We start from the raw sequence: 18,735 nt of genomic DNA, 5'->3' as shown, positions 1-18,735 counted from the left end.
CTGGAGAACTATGATGAATAAGAGTGATCTAAGACCGGATCCCTGGTAAACTCCAGCTTGTACACTAAATTCATCAGTGTACTCAAGGCCGACTCTCACCTTACTGAAAGCATCGCTGTACATGGCTGGAATGGCTCTAACAAGTCACTCCTATACTCCTGGCTTCTTTAGAGGCCACCAGATGAGAAATCGGGAAACCCTGTCGAAAGCTTTCTCCAGATAGACGAAGGCTAAGTACAATGGTTTACTTTTGGCTAAATACTTTTCTTGCAACTGTCTTACTATGTTTAAATGATAATACTGATTGTTTTTATATCTGGAAATTTTAAAATACTCTTGTTACATGAATCATTGAAATATTTTTACAGGGTGCGATGGGTAAACTGTCGCGATGTTATACTTTTAATTTTGCGCGCTGCTTGTTTTTGATTTTGTCGACTACACAGAATAGAAGGGTCAGTTGGGCACCCTCTGAGAGAAAAACAGCACCATGATACAATTCTCTCTGCCAGAAATTTGGGAACGACGTGCTGTACTGCTTGGAATTCGCGCCAGAAGCTCTCTTACGAACATTTCAGATTGTTTGGACGTCAATTTGAGGACAGTGGAGAGGATTCGGAAAGAGATGGATGAGTTTAATGGTGATTACGAACGTACGACAGCTCGCAAACCTCATTCTGATCGTTCTGATAAGAAAATATGTCCTGAATTAGTTGGTGAGATCCAGGCTATGATTGACAAGTCAATCAGGTCCATTGTCAGGGATGAGAAACGGCCAATTTTTATTCCAAGCCATCAAGTACAAGACGAAAGACCGCGCTACGAAGCATTTGAACAAATTAAGACATGCCCTCCAACAGATTATGCTTTGGTTTTCTTCAGATGAGAAAAAATTCTGTCAGGGTGAACACACAGAACAGCCGTTGGCTTGCCGTATTCCCAAAACATATACCGAGGGTGATAAAAATCAAGCACCCAATCAACATCATCGTGTTTGGAATGATCACGTTATGTCTCCATTCATCTTCCCACACAGCCTCATACTCAACACGGAGGCCTACATCAAGTGCCTGGAGGAGGTGGTGCTGCCCTGGGTCAGGAGGATGGCTGCTGGAAGACCCTATGTCTAATAACAGGACTCTGCACCATGCCACATAAGCAGGAGAACCCAGTCATGGCTGTAAGACAATTTCTGCGACCAAATCACCCTAACATCTGGCCACCCAACTCCATGACTGCAACCCCCTTGGTTATTCTGTGTGGGAGGCAGTTGAGCTAGAGATCAACAAACTCCTTGTAACACCAAAGATGAACTGAAGGCAAGGATTATGGCAGCACTCACTAGCTTCAACAAAGAGACCATCTGGAATCTGGAGGATGTGGTTGAAGTCAATGGCGATTTTATCAAATAGTTTATATATAAATTTACTCTTTAATATTTCAAGATATGTTAATGCAACTTTGGTAAATATACCTTTTGAAATGAGATATCAGTGTTATTTTCATTTTTGCGTAATTTAGACGACAATTTATTTACAGCACCCTGTAGATACATACATACATACATACATACACGTATATATATATATATATATATATATATATATATATATATATATATATATATATATATATATATATATATATATAGCCTTAACCCTAACCCACATGTGAATGCAAAACGAAGAGCACTGTATACCAGATTAAGTGCCAAGAAGGAGCTTGCGCGACTATCCCAGAGTCATACATTGGTGAGACTTCTAAGAGCATCAATGATAGGTTTAAAGAACACCTGGATAACTACATTGAAATGAAACCAAACTCCATCTTCTATCAGTATGCTGTAGACTGCCACAAGGGCTCCTTAGGTTAAACTCCTTAAGTTAAACATCTTATCTACACATCCCACTGATGCAATGCAGAGACAATCACTGAAGTTGTCTGTATACAAGAATACAAACCCACTCTCAACCGTAAATCTGAATGGGGTAACACCCAGATTCCACTCGGAAGTGTCCCTCTATAGCTACCCCTTTCTCTCATTTACATGTGGAAATCCATGCATACATGTTGAGATGCATGATACTGAAATACATATATGTAGTTATATATAACCGTATGATCGTACATAGTTTGATACGTATGTGTAGATGTATGTGTGTGTACGTGTGTGTATGTGTTGTGTGTTGTCTATGTTAGTGTATAGTATGTACATGCATGCACGCATGAGTATGTGTGTAGATATATGTACGTATTGTATATGTATGTGTAAAAAAAGATTAAAAAATAATAAAAAAGCAAATTTGAATTTTAACCGTTATCCATGAAAATACTGTCATATATATATATATATATATATATATATATATATATATATATATATATATATATATATATATATGTATTGATGGATATGCGCATATGTGTGTATACTTTAAGATTATACGTATATTTGTGAGTGTGTGTAAGTGTCTATATGATTGTTTGTACTTGTATATATGTATAGGAAAGGTTATATGTCCATATATCTATCTGAGACGTTGTATCCATTCACCGTTAGACAGTGGTGAGAGGGACAAACGCACACATACACACACAGACACGTCTACACACTTACCTAAATAATCACATACATACATAAGTACATACGTATATACTTACATACATACGTACATACATGCGTATAGGCATCCACACATGCATACGCATGTACACATATACATACGCACATACATGTACACATACATACATACATACATACATACATACATACATACACACATACACACATACATACGTACCTGTATATCATAAACTAACTGTTACTTTCTCAGATGCAGCACGGAATTTTGTCAGTGAACAGGTCGCGGTCTTAAAGAGATGAAAATATTTTGGCAAATTAAATTTAAATGTTGAAGTGAATCTAACAGTTTTTGTGTGTTTCTTAAATGGCTTATAAACACCTTCCACGCTGCAATTTTTTTCGTTCCAGCACACGACGTCAGATCAGGTCACTTGCTATGCAAGTATATCTCCGTAATATATATATTCTTTTATTTCTTTCAGTCATTTGACTACGGCTATGCTTGAGCACCGCCTGTAGTCGAACAAATCGACCCCAGGACTTATTCTTTGTAGGCCTAGTACTTATTATATCACTGTCTTTTGCCGAGCCGCTAGGTTACGGGGTCGTAAACACACCAACATCAGTTATCAAGCGATGGTGATGGGGACAAACACAGACACACAAACATATGCATATATATAATTATAATTAATATATTATAATTAAGGGTACCGAAGAGGCACCACTATGCCAGAAATAGCAGTCAAAACTGACTCTAGAATCACATCATGTATTCATATAACACAGGTGAAAAGAAAAATGAACAAAGAAATTAATAAAAACATGAATGGTTAACTCCAGATTGACGATTTCAGTCTTAGTAGTAAAATACTTTGCCTTCGTTAGTGGAAATACACCAGAATTAGTACACAATTACACACACACACACACACACACACACACATATATATATACAACATACGAATACTTAGATAAACGCACGTATACATATACAGGGGTTGGACAAAATAATGGAAACACCTAGCATCATAGCATCATATTTTTGAAATATCTAAAAACTTTAAAAACTTGTTTATTTTTATGTTTTTTGATTTATTATTAGTGTTGCTTAATATGTTTTGCTAAAATTACTGTTACTTTTCAGATATCGTCAGAAAAAGGTAATTAAAATTCATTAAAATGACAGATCTATTGGACTTTCAAAGAGGTCAATTTGTTGGCAGGCGCTAGCGTAAAGAAAATAGCCAAAATGTTTGGTGTATCAAGAAGTACTGTCTCGAAAGGAACGACAGCCTTTGAGAAAGAGGGAAAAACATCCTCGTCGAAACAAAACTCCAGAAGAAAACCAAAACTTTCAGAAAAGGACGGTGGAATTCTTACGCGAATTATCAGAAAGGATCACAAAAGTACAGCTCCCAAAATTACTGCAGACCTTAATGACCACCTCGAGAAACCAGTTTCCACAAAAACTGTTCGCCGAGATCTGCACAAAGCCGGATTTTACGGGAAGACTACAAGCAGAAAACCACTACTTTCAAAAACAAACGTTGCAAAGCGTTTAGAGTGGAGTAAAAACCTACATAATTTGTCCCTAGAGCAGTACGCACAGATTTGACTTCGCTATGTCAACAAACTTCAAAATTGGTAAAAGTTTATCGATTTTTACAGCTATACGCGGGTGCCTCTGAAAGAAAAAGTTGACGAAAATGCAGATAGGGTCATGACGAATCTCCTCCTAAAATTGGAGCGACATGCGTGCTAATTTGTGGACGTGCATAAAGTACAATCACGTACACACACACACACACACACACACACACATACACACACACACACACATACACACACACACACACACACACACACACACACACACATCCTACCTTATATAGATACTGATTTATGATGAATTTTAGAAAAGCAAATAAGGATTCAATATCCTCCACCATCATCACTACAAGAACTGTAGACTGTTTTAGTTGAAGAATGGACAAAAATTTCTTTGGAAACAATTCAAACTTTGTACGAGTCCATACCTCGTAGAATTCAAGCTATAATTACTGTCAAAGGCGATCCTACTCCATATTAAAATTAATTTGTTTGAAATTTTAAGGTGTTTCCATTATGTAGTCCAACCCCTGTGTATATGTGCACGTATATACCAGACTAATTCATTTGTCTGTCTTACACCATTGCTAAATGGTCAAAATATCACATATATATGTATGTAAATATGTATATTTATGTATATGGTTAAGCATGTATGTATGCATACATGCTTGTATGCATGTATGCTCGTAAATTAAGACTCAGTTGATGATTTGCTATTTTGCCTCTCACTGTCTAACGTATGTGTATTACGTGTACACAACAGCTAGAGGAATTTTCGTTAATCGAGGTCAAACCATATTCAGGCTAGAGACATCATTAGTTCTGATTGGACCGTTATGGTCTAAGGATGAGTACCAAGTCCAGACGTGTGAATATCATGAGGTGGCTTTTTCTGTGACGTTTGTTGATGCTTTTGGTCATTTAATTGAAGTGATAGACTGTGGCTTTCGGGCACATAGATGCTGCCCGAGAAATTTTCTACAGTTACGACAACTAGATTACACCAGTAATCACCGATTAAATGATATTACTGATTGATTTTATATCTGGAAATTTTAAAATACCCTTGTTACATGAACCATTGAAATATGAAGTGGTTTTCGAGATTATTTTTGTCGCAGATTTCTTTGTAATTTCTTTTAAAAATGTTCAGAGGTATTATACAAACTCTCTATATAAGTGTTTTGAAAAGGGAAAATCATCTCAGTGGGCAGGTAAAGGCTTTCTACAGTCACAAGTTGGGTGGTGATGGTAAAGTGAGTGTTTATATGTGAGTATTTTCCGTTGTAGTATGTGATCTGGGATGCGATCTTATCTGAGAAGGAATAGCTGATCTTAATGTTATTGGTGTTGAAGTATTTGTACTTGTGTCGGCGGAAAATGTTAGAAGTTTCTGATTACAATATTGACTAAGATATATTGGATTGTGGATTAAACAATCTTGGTTTCTTCCTCATGATTTTCCAAGATATGCGGAGATTATGTTGTATTTGTAGAGGTATTTGTATACTAGCTTATTACCACTACTAAAAGCATTACTAGTTAGCGCAACGTTATAGAAAAATAGATCACGTAGACCATCTCGTCATGTTCAAGTTTTAGAACAAGTTAAAAACAAGAAGTTTCTATCGGATCCAAAGTCTTTTAAAAGGTAACACTTTTAAAAGGTAATTAGGAATAGTTAGCAAGCATATTACCAATGCTTTTAATTTCAAAACTAAAATTACTACAACAATAGAAATAGAGACCACAACAATAGAAATGTGTTGCTGACGTCATTAAGAGGTTTTCCCATTATCGAAACAAGAAACAGATTCATCCAATTCAAAACTGGACTTGATATTAAGAATTTTTATATATTTTCTCAAAAAATAATTAAAAAAGTTAATTAATTTTGTATTGTAAAAGACTAGAATATACAAGATGAAGCTGTACAGTTTAGTTGGAGAATGAATTGTAAATATAGATAATATTCGCATCCCTTCACTTTAACATGCTGGAAATCAGAATTGGCTACAATTTGCAATTTAGACAAGGACAATGTTGAACGCTAGAAATAAGCTGTCGTATTAAGACGAGTCCAAAACGAAGGTAATCAGTTGTTTGTCATCTCTATGAGAAACTATGACATCACCGAGAAGGCCGGACTCATGAGATTATTCATTTTTTTTTCTTGATTTCGGACTAATTTGTCTCTTGAGACGACACATGAGGGTTTCTATTTCAACATGTAGTCTATTTTTTGTCTTATATTTTATTTAACTATAACCTCTTTCATTTATAAGCATATTTTTGTTTTATATTTTATCTGTATACAAACTCTTTCGTTTGTAAACATGAAGGGGTGAGTTTAAGGCGAGGGTTTACCAATAAATAAGAGCTTAGAAATGAATATCTTGTGCGAGTTCCCTTCTTACGTACTAAGGGAGACTAGCCATTTGATAAATAATTATTAATTAAACAACAGGATCGATATAATCGACCAAAACGCTCATGACAGTGCACCAGTATAGCCATAATCTAATAACCGCAACCAGTGAAAGAATGTTCGTTATTGTCAGACCTCGTAAAAGTTTGTGAAAATAAGAATTGTGGAAAGCCAAATATGATACAGTGATAATTTTGTTATCATTCATTTTCTATCAAAATTAAAGGAAAATACAAAGCCCATAAGCCGAAGTTAAATGTATTATTGTCTATGCTTTTAAAATTGTAGTTTGCTTTGCATAGTATTGCTGTATCGCAAGTGTTTTGTCAAATAACTGTACTAAAGCATTAATAGTAAAATGAGGATTAACTTTCCTTCTAGATACTTTGGGACGTAAATTGATAAAACTTTTAGTAAACGGAAACTGGCCCAAACTGTAAAACTGCATTATTACTGAATAGATATTCTTCCTATGTTTCTACGTAATACCATATAAAGTTTCTAACAAACTATATACAATACATATAAAACTTGTATTCATTCATTTAGTACAGACAGCCATTCTTCATTGTTATCTTTTCTCTTGTATTTCTTATTTTCCTTTTGTATATGCATTGTGCATGTCTCTTGCTTCTGATTTACGATTTATAAAATCAGAATATAGCAGTTATTCCCCAGGTTTTAGCAGCTTTTACGTTTATATCTTCTATTCCGTTATTTTGCATTCCTGGGAAAATATTTATTGCGTCGTATTGTAGTATTGCTTGAATCGAACAACAGTTTGAGAAGTAAAACAGATGTTGCATTAGAATGAGAATAACGGGGTTTAAAATTTATCGATGGTATTTCTAATGACATGAGGAAATGAAAGATTCTGTAAAATGTAAATCAATCTAGTAATGCGAGTGGGGTCGATGTGAGAGGTTAGAAAAATATGTAAATATAGCAAAACAGGAAAATGAATTGTTCATATGTCCCTGCTCAAATGGCAGATGATGAGTAGAGACCTAGCTTAAAAGATTAAGAATTAATCTCGAGTATAACCACCGATGAAATGAATCATTTATGTTTCAGGTAAATGCTTGATATTAAGAATTTTTATAAATTTTCTCAAAAAATGATTTAAAAGTTAATTAATTTTGTATTGTAAAAGAATAGATTATGCAAGATAAATCTGTACAGTATTAGTTAGAAAATGAATTGTAAATATGGATAATGATTCGCATATTTTCATTTTTGATCGTGCTGTTTTGTTCTAATGGTATTTTGATCTCACCGGTAAAGCACTCAATCAATAAGCTACTGTTGCTATTGTAACGAAGATGATCATCAGCATTTAGCTTTCTTTCAGGTTGAATACTGACAAAAGCGAAGATAATTCAGAACAAACATTTAGCAAGAAATAAATAAAATGTAGGTACCCCATGGAATTAAAAGTCAATTAATGTAGATGAATATCTGTTTTTGTGAAGATCTGAATACTTATGTTCTAAATAAAATGTATGAATAAAACCATTTAAGCTCTTGTGAATTATCATTACTTTAAAATTAATTGTTACTTCTTCGGATCTTATTTTGTCTCGATTTCTGTTCAATATATATCATTAAATTTTGTGTATGTATGCATATGCAGATTCAATACAAAGAATATGCTTTCATTATCATACCAAGTACTAGCATAATTGAATTGCAAAGCAAAGTAAATCCCATACACAGTAATATCTTAGTTTCATATTTTAACCAATATTTCGTTGGTCCTGATTTTCGCCTTACTCTTCTGGAGTGCTACAATTATAACAATTACGCGTGTCTGAGTGTGTATGTATGTACACGCACACTCACTCTCTCACAAGCACATAAGTTAAAGAGAGCAAAGAGAAATAACTTAGTGATATGAAATGGGCAATAAAACACAGTTATATAAAATCATGCAATAATTAATTCTCCATTTATTGAGCTTATCTTCCCTTCAAGAAAAGAATAAACCAGCTCGAAATTAGAAGGGGAGATAAGGTCAAAAATTAAATATTCTTCGAAATTGACATGCTATTAAAGAAAAGAATGTCTAGATACATAAGGACAACTGTGTTTCTGCTTCAATATGTGTCATCAACACAGCAAGCGAAATATTTAGACATCTATACAAAGAACAGAAAGCATTTACGCACCGGGGCAATTTTCAGAATTTCAATGAAAATGAGCCATGAGAAAGATTCCGGGTGCGGCAGAAGTAACGCCTTTTCAGATAATTCTTGATTCATGAGATTATCTCCCCCTTCCTATTCGGAACAGTTGCCATAAGACAGTTGTTTGATCTTCTCTCGTTTTGAGTTTTCTAGTTTCTAATTGAGTTTCTTTTTTATTTCTTAAAACTTCCGAGACTTTTTTCATTAGCTTATTATTCGTTTCTTTAAGTAATGCAATAAATTTGTGTTCAATAAAAAATTACTTAATAATCATTTACCTACTATAAAAGACTACAAAAAGGATGTTAATTCTGTCGCTCCCTGTATATCAAACATCACACAAGATAAATTCTTGATTTTATTAAAATTATTTTTCCTTCAAGAGAAGAACAAACTACTGTCTTATGGCAACTGTTTCGAATGGGAAGGGGGAGATAATCTCAAGAATCAAAAATTATCTGAACTTATCACACCATTTAGGAAACGGCAGTTTGCTTATCTGAAGACAAGAAGATAGTTTCAATAAATCAAGAATTATCTTATATGGTATTTCTAATACATTTATTCATCTTTATTGCACGTACACGCAAATGTGCGAGAGAGAGAGAGAGAGAGAGAGAGAGAGAGAGAGAGAGAGAGAGAGAGAGAGAGAGAGAGAGAGAGAGAGAGAGAGAGAGAGAGAGAGAGAGGGAGAGAGAGAGAGAGAGAGAGAGGGAGAGAGAGACAGAGAGAGAGAGAACAAACAAATAAGTAACATTCAACAAAATTGGCTGTTATGAAATGAATATAGTTAATAGCAGTTTGACCTAGCTTCATATTACTAAAAGACATATCTATTGCACCAGATATTCAGAGAGAAGTAGAAAGAATTAAAAAAAAAAAAGAATTCAAAATGGTTTTTAGATCTCATTTAGGAATCCGTTCATGCTACGATGTTGTTTTCGTTATCCTAGCGACATCAATAATTTTATTGTTAGGTGTACAGGATGTTGATATACATTGCAGGCATTCTGCAGGATGATATGTTTAGCTAATCAATTCATTTACATTGGATACTACTCATGCTATGTAGGCTGCTAGTCATCGTTTTGTAATGTGGGATGCGCCTGTGACAACTTTGATCACGAGGATTTGAAGACGTTAAGCTACAAATGAGTTTGCGTGACCGATATGAGTAGGCTGTGGTTTATAGAGCAACAATAATCTCTATAGCTTAAAACTGTGTGTCGGCCAAATAGCTCTAGAAAAAGTATAATCAAAGCAAAGTGGTGGACAGGAGAATAGGAAGGCTTAACTAGTTAAGGCAGATCATAAGTCTTCCTCTCTACCCTTGCGCCTCTATTAATTTTCCTTTTTACACTCTTCTTCTTCCGAAAGCGATGCTTTGCTGCACTTTAGGATATTCTCCTTTGCACACACCTACGCTTGTATACTGATTTCTATACTCAAACACACTTTACAATGTTCATCTCTACCTTGTTAGCGTCCATTATAATTTTGTTAATAACTTCATAGCTATCCTTTGTCTACTATGATTTAAGGGCTTCTCTGGAATAGACCAGCGTAAATCAATATCATCTGCACCCTAAATCTTTACATCGGTCTTCTTTTGATTACGGCCGCAAGATTAATCGCTATAAGATTAAATGTTAGGGGAGATTTAATATTTAATCTTATAGTGAATTTTTATTTCTTGTGTAGATAGCTCACATCTTATAATAAATAACTAGCTCCCACTCAACTACCTCATCCTTTTCCATCCTTTCTTGTCTTCCTACTTTTACACCTGTCACTGTAACGCCTCTTTTACTCTTGTCTTTCGTTTCGGTTTATTAAACATATACTTATAACCACTGTTCTCTACTAAGCTACTCCTCAGTGTCTTCTGACGACGATACCGTGACTTTGCCCAATAAGTGTTTCAAAATTTGACCCTCTTTACGCACTTGGGCTTCATTGTATAACATGCACTGTCATAGCGCACGTCATTGATTATCCAAAAACAGCTGTACAGATAGACGTGATTACATCACATATTTGGATAAGAAACTTCCTATGTAAATAAATTCCATGTACCTGCGATTGTTTGTCTGCTTCTATCCATGCATTACACCCCCACACACAAATACACACACATGCCCTATATATGCTAATGTATATATATATAATATAAAACTACATATGCTTATATATATATATATATATATATATATATATATATATATATATATATATATATATATATATATATATATATATATATATATATATATATATATATATAAATATATATATATATATGTATATATATATATACATATATATATATATATATATATATATATATATATATATATATATATATATATATATATATATATATATATATATATAAATATATATATATATATGTATATATACACACACATATATCCATACATACACACATGCACATACACATACATACATACATACATACATACATACATACATACATACATTCATACATACATACATACATACATACATACATACATGCATGTATATATCTGCCCCTGAGGCATGATATAGTTGCAAAGAGTATTTACAGGAAGGATTGCCTTGACGCATACATCAAAAGCTTGTTAGAACCAGCAGGATTCACACTTTTAAAAACAAGGAATTCTGGTAGAACACTCCTATAAAAACGTCAGCTCGGTGCAAGCACAATAGACTTGATATTGTTCAATAAGACAAGGAAAAGAAAGTCATGCACAGTTGTAGAGGTCAGCTGCCCAGCAGACGATAATGTACAATTTAGGAAAAAGAGAACATTTGTGGCGAATTAATGCGGAACTTACAGTTATTGTAGGCTGACTATGAATTCTCATTTGTACCTACCATCATAGGTGCATTAGGTTATGTATCAACAAATTTGCACAAAAAACATAGAAACACTTGGTTTCACAGAAAAAGAGCGAAAGAAACTGACGTGGATTCTCCAAATCCAATCTGTTAGTGGCACAGTGCAGATTCGTAAGACATTTCGGAAATTCTGTATGTGAGATTCTTATGTGAATGGATGCACATACACGAGTACAGGCGTCGACAGTTAAACCAACATACCAGCTCAGCCACATGATCACAAACACGAAGAACTCAATTCAGAATGTTTTGCTATTTTGTTAGCAACCAGCTTGAACTCTCTCAAGAAAAATTAATCTATACTCAAAGAAAAAATCATACATACATACATACATACATACATACATACATACATACATACATACATACATACATACGTACGTACGTACGTACATGCATACATACCTACCTACCTACCTACCTACCTACATACATACATACATACATACATACATACATACATAACATACATATATATACATACAAACATACATACATACATACATACATACATACATACATACATACATACATACATACATACATGCATACATACATATATATATGTGGTGTGGTCTGTGCAGGCCTGCATGAATATATATATACGTATCTCTGAATCTCTGAGTTAGTCTTTGGCAATGCACAAATATGTGTGGCTCTGTATATAAATATATTTATACATGCACGTGCTTGTAAGTATGTATGTGTACAAACACACACACACACACACACATGCACACACACATGCACACACACATGCACACACACACACACACATCTTTTTTATCTTTTTACTTGTTTCAGTCACAAGACTGCAGTCAAGCAGGGACATCGCCATGAAGGATTTTGGGAGAACAAATATGCCCCAGTACGTTTTTGAAGCCTGGTACTTTTCTATCAGTAACTTTGCCGGACGGCTAAGTTATGGGGACATAAACACACCAGCACCAGTTGTCAAGCGGTGGTGGTGGGCAAACACAGACACGAAGACACTCACACACATACACATATATGTAAGACAGGATTCTTTCATTTTCCGACTACCAAATCTACCCATAAGGCTTTGGTCGGATTGAGGCTATATCAGAAGACACTTGCCCAAGGTGCAATGCAGTGGGATCCAACCTGGAACCATGTGATTGCAAAGGCATGGCCGCGTCTATATACATATATACATACAGGATTAGCTGGATCCATGTATTGTAATTAAACTTACGTATATGTATACATATATATATACATATATGCATATATATACATATATATATATATATATATATATATATATGAGAGTATTGTAGTTCGCTTGTTCCATTGTGTATTGTTTGTAAAATATAATGTCTTGAATGGCACAACAATGCACTATAATAACAACAAAGGACTATAATAACTGTTATAATTTAATAATCCATAGTCTGATATAATATTTTGAAATACAAAAATTCCTTCTTCAGATATCCCTACGAATTGATCGAGTCACTGCTATAATCGGTTTTCCAACGGGTTTTTTTTCCCCGGAAGCGTCTCTGCAGTGGTCTCACGAAGCGTCTTCTGGAATTCCTCGTGAGAAGTGCGTGAGGACGGACATGTCTCAAAGCTCATGTGTGCTGGCACATCCGTAGCGCTGTTTCTAATTTATGTATTATATGTGCAGCTTCCTTTTTCTTTCTTTCTTTTTTTTTTAAATAATACACGAGCATATTATCAGAAATGAATCTACATGCATCTAGATGTAGCTAAATAATATATTGACTGCCAACCTCCAGCCTGTTGTTAATTTGGGGCCCTAAGTCTTTCTATAAGGATAACTTCCTTAATTCTTAGATTATCCAAATTTCTTTCATTGGCTTCAATTTTTGACTGTTATGCGTTTGTCGGTGTTCTAGCATCTGTCTAGACGTTTTCTGAAGGAGGAGGTTCTCGTGTTCAGATGTTGTTTGATGCGAATAGGTAACGGTCTGGGTGTGCCACCCACGTACAGCTTGTTGCATTTGTTACACAACATTTACCCCTTGGCATAAATCTGTGTCACAGATGGGGCAGTTTGCTAGTGTGCATTGATTGCCGTCCCTTGCTCGTTTCTTTGCGAGGTGTCTTCTCAGAGAGGGACCGGAGAGAGCTAGCTGTATGTCTAGTCCTTCTCTTCTTATTGCTCTTCAGATGGCTGTAGTTATCCTCTCGTTAAAATGGGGTATTTTAAGGAAGCATGTGTTGCTGGGATTTCTGTGTGTCGGCGTGTTTGTCTTCTTGGATACTTAAGCCGATTTACAATGGATATAGGGTACCCGTTGGTTTTCAGTATCTTTAGGAAGCGTGTAGTGTGGGTCACCTTGTTCTCTGTCCTGCTGCACTTGCTCTGGATGCGTGCAAGTTCATTTCTGGCGTATTCTATTTTGACACCGAGTGGAAGGTCTGAACTGTACAAGGGCTGAACTGAACAAACATATCTCTACTGGCTGCAGAACTCGGTATGGATCTCTCCTTCTTCTGTTACTTTCGATTGGAAGTCAAGTTGCGATAGTAATCCAGTGTTGTCGGGATGTTCTGTAGTGAACCGTATGTTCATGTCCTTGTTGAACGTCGTGAATATTCTGTCAGCCTCTGTACGGGAGGATGTGAGTATGAGGATGTCATCTATGTACCTGGTGAAGAAGGCGCACGAGCGGCTGAAGTTGAGTGCTTGACGTTCCAGATGGTTCATATAGGTGATGGCTAGTAGGCCCGAGAGACTAGATCCCGTGAGGAGACCTATTGTCTGTTTGTATATGTGATCATGGAAAGAGAAGTAGGTGTTGTCCACGATGATGGGCAATAGTTGATGTATATCAGCTACAGCAAGTCCGAAGCAGTGGATGTCGGACGCTACTATGCAATCAGTCAATAGGTTGACTGCCGAGTGTGCTGGTACCGTTGTGTACATTGAGACAACGTCAAGACTAAAGGCATATCTGTTTTGCTTGAGTTGGTCTGGGCGTATTTGGCGCAGTCTTTAGATGACTTCGTCGGAGTTCTTGACGTGCCCAGGAAAGTTGGAGAGTATGGGTTTCAGGATGTGTGAAAGTAGCCAGGATATTTTATATAGAGGTCCTTCCATGCTGGAGACGATGGGTCTAATCTGGATCGTATTGCTATCCTTGCGTGTTTTAATGGGGTGATAGAATCTGGGTAATCTACTGTTCCTTGTGATGAAGTTGCTCTTGTATTTGCTATGTAGTTGTCTCAGTCTATAAATGTCAGTCTATGCAGTGTTAATTCGGTCCTCAATCCTGGTCGCAGTTGTATCTGTCGCTTCAGAATATAGTCTGTCATTGCGTAAATGTTCTAGTGCCAATCTATCATATATTTCAGAAAAAAGTCACGCAGATTTCTTTCCCTTTATCTGATGGTAAGTAGATAAGGCTTTTGCTTCTTAGTTTTGTTAATGTATTATGTTGCGCCTTGGTTAAGTTTGGTATTATTTGGAGATAAACTGTCAAGTTTGGAGATAGACTGTTTCAGTTTGGATAGTTTGTGGTTCAGTTCTTGGTTGGTTAGGGGTGGGTGAAGTGGTTGGTCTAGTTGGTATGTGGGAAATTTGCTGATTGTGTTGTTGTTCTTCTTTATCACCGAGAGCCATTTGAGTTGGTAGGCTGTTCGACAAAAGTTGGCTTCCAAGTCGAATAAGATTTTTTCGTTCGGCTGTAGGCTCAAGATAAATTTAGAATATGCGGGGTTTTATTCACTTGTGATCTAAACGAATGGGTACGCTGAGCAAGTGCTATAGTTGGTCGACTGTTAGGTTCCAAGATCACAACTAAGGTTGGATCTATGGATCCATATTAGTGTTTCGTTATAGCGGGTATATATTATATCAGAAGAAAACTCAAAACCAAGGCTGAATGAGGGTCTCAAACCATTTATAATAATCTAATTAGGGTCAGGTGAATTTAAAGTCTTATATATATATATATATATATATATATATATATATATATATATATATATATATATATATATATATATATATATATACATATATGCATATATATATACATATATATATATGTATACACATATATATATATATATATATATATATATATATATATATATATAATTGCAGCGTGGAAGGTGTTTATAAGCCATTTAAAATAACACACAGAATCCGTTAGATTCACTTCAACATTTAAATTTAATTTGTCAAAATATTTTCGTCGCTTTGAGACCGCGACCTGTTCACTGACAAAATTCTGTGCTGCATCTGAGAAAGTAACAGTTAGTTCATGATATATACGTACGTGTGTATGTATGTATGTATGTATGTATGTATGTATGTATGTATGTATGTATGTGCGTGTACATGTGTGCGCGTATGCATCTGTGTACATGCGTATGTATGTGTGCATGCCTATACACATGCATGTATATATGTATATATGTATGTATGTGAGTATGCACGCATGTACACAGATGCATACGCGCACACATGTACACGCGCATACATACATACTTACATACATAATACATACATACATACATACATACATACATACATACATACACATGTACATATATATCATGAACTAACTATTACTTTCTCAGATGCAGCAAAGAATTTTGTCAGTGAACAGGTCGCGGTCTCAAAGCGACGAAAATATTTTGACAAATTAAATTTAAATGTTGAAGTGAATCTAACGGATTCTGTGTGTTATTTTAAATGGCTTATAAACACCTTCCACGCTGCAATTGTTTTCGTTCCAGCACACGATCTCAGATCAGGTCACTTGCTATGTAAGTGCATCTCCGTAATATATATATATATATATATATATATATATATATATATATATATATATATATATATATATATAAATGAGAATGTGTGTGTGTCTGTCTGTCTGTCTGTCTGTCTGTCTTTCTGTCTGTCTGTGTGAATCCCTACAACTCGAGAACTACGCAACCAATTTCATTCAAACTTTACACATGCCTTACTTAGGGTTCCAGTTGTGTTTTAGTAAAAAAAAATTATTAACTTCTTGCAGAGTTCGAGCACACGGCAAAATAATATCTCCTCCACTATTTAAGTATTACGTGTCAAAAGTGAAACAAAAACACTCATGTCAAATACTTTCACTTAAAAAATGAAACTATTCCACTAACTGAAACAATCACATTTCGATACTGTAGTGACAGATACTTTCACAGAGAGAGAAAGAGAGAAAGAGAGAGACAGAAAGAGAGAGAGAGAGAGATGTATATGTATACATATACATGTATATGTACACCATTTCGATACTGTAATGACAGATACTTTCAGAGAGAGAGAGAGAGAAAAAGAAAGAGAGAAAGAGAGAGAGAGAAAGAGAGAGAGAGAAAGAGAGAGAGAGAGAGAGAGAAAGAGAGAGAGAGAAAGAGAGAGAGAGAGAGATGTATATGTATACATATAGATGTACACGTATATGTATATATATATAGATCTATACATACATGTATATGTATACATATGTGTAGATGTATATATATATATATATATATATAGATGTACATGTAATATGTACACATATATACATATATACATGCATACAGATATCTATACATATATACACCCATCACACACACATACACATGCACACAAACACACACAATAGTCATTTGTTTTCTTATCCAAAACTACGTCAAAAGTACTGAATGGATCTTTATGAAATTTGGAAATTATATTCTTTGCATAACGGCCATAACTCCCATGAAAATTCATATATTTTTGATGTTGATGAAATTTTAACCCGAACATAACAGATGAGCATTATTTAGAAAATGATGTCACACGTTATCGAGGCTACCATTCTTTCTGGATGTGCAAAAGGGGATGACGTCTTTATTCCAAGAATTCCTCTTACTCCATCAGGAGCAGATATTCCTTTTACATTCAGAAGACTACAATTCCCCCTTCGTGTGACTTTTGCCATGTCCATAAACAAATATCAGGGTCAAACACTGTCTGTAGCTGGTCTTCTCTTGGAAGAGCCCTGCTTATCACATGGACAACTGTATGTTGGCTGCTCAAGAGTGGGCAGCAACAAAAAACCTATTTGTATATGCTCCACAAGGGAAAACAAGGAACATAGTTTACAATGAGGTGTTATAATCACAACAGCAAGAAAGTATGTACATGATCACCTTCTTTTACGAAACTTCATTGACTTTCATATATTTATATTGATATACATATATATACGTGTGTTTGGGTGCGTGTGTGTATATACATCTCTATATATAAAGATGATGCGTAGTCTAGACGGCGTTTTTAGATTTCATTATTCTCTTTATTTCTGCTAGTATATATATATATATATATATACATATATATATACATATCATTATAAATATACAGGGATTAGCAATTGAGTTGCTTCTCCAACATACTGAAAATTTAGAAATAGCAGTCAAAGAACTACTGATTCCAAACTACAAATTTTCTCTAAAGTGGATGGCGATATTTATGGCACACATAGAACAAAAAACCGGAGGGAAAAGCGTAAACAAGCCAAGCTTTTAGTTAATTGGATACGAATCGTTTCATGGTTAAGTGAATAGAAATTTCACTATTCCAATCTTCAGCCTCAATATTCTGATAAATTTGAAAGTGTCTCTAAAAAAATTCACGGTAATCTTTGGCCATGCGACACCAAAAATCAACGATAAGAAAGGCACTTACGAATTCATCGGCTAGCGAGTTCAGGCACCTCACCTCAAAGAAATCTATTCCATGTGCGTCACAAATAGTCCCGTATGAAAAAAAGTTCCGTGTCGAAACTGGATTACGGTTTAGCCATCTAACTTAGAGATATCAAATATAAATATACAAGAATAAGGGCAGAGAATCGTCAATTAATAATAGAATTAATAATTAACAATTCTGCCAAGTAGTTCAGTATGAAAAAAACCTTTATCGGTAAGACTATTTATCATTATAAATATACAGGGATTAGCAATTGAGTTGCTTCTCCAACATACTGAAAATTTAGAAATAGCAGTCAAAG

General features: G+C 35.0%; 1 protein-coding gene across 14 annotated transcripts in view; it reads right to left on the bottom strand.

Moving 5' to 3' along the window:
- The window catches only part of LOC106874944 (uncharacterized), a 46,175-nt gene that overhangs the window by 9,214 nt on the left and 18,226 nt on the right, over nucleotides 1–18,735 (bottom strand). The window lies entirely within an intron of this gene.

This window comes from Octopus bimaculoides, chromosome 1 (genome assembly GCF_046866305.1).
Source record: "Octopus bimaculoides isolate indiv1 chromosome 1, ASM4686630v1, whole genome shotgun sequence".
In the NCBI taxonomy this organism is placed as follows: Eukaryota; Metazoa; Mollusca; class Cephalopoda; order Octopoda; family Octopodidae; genus Octopus; species Octopus bimaculoides.
Note: the sequence above shows the minus strand (reverse complement) of the source record. Positions and strands in the feature narration are given on the sequence as shown.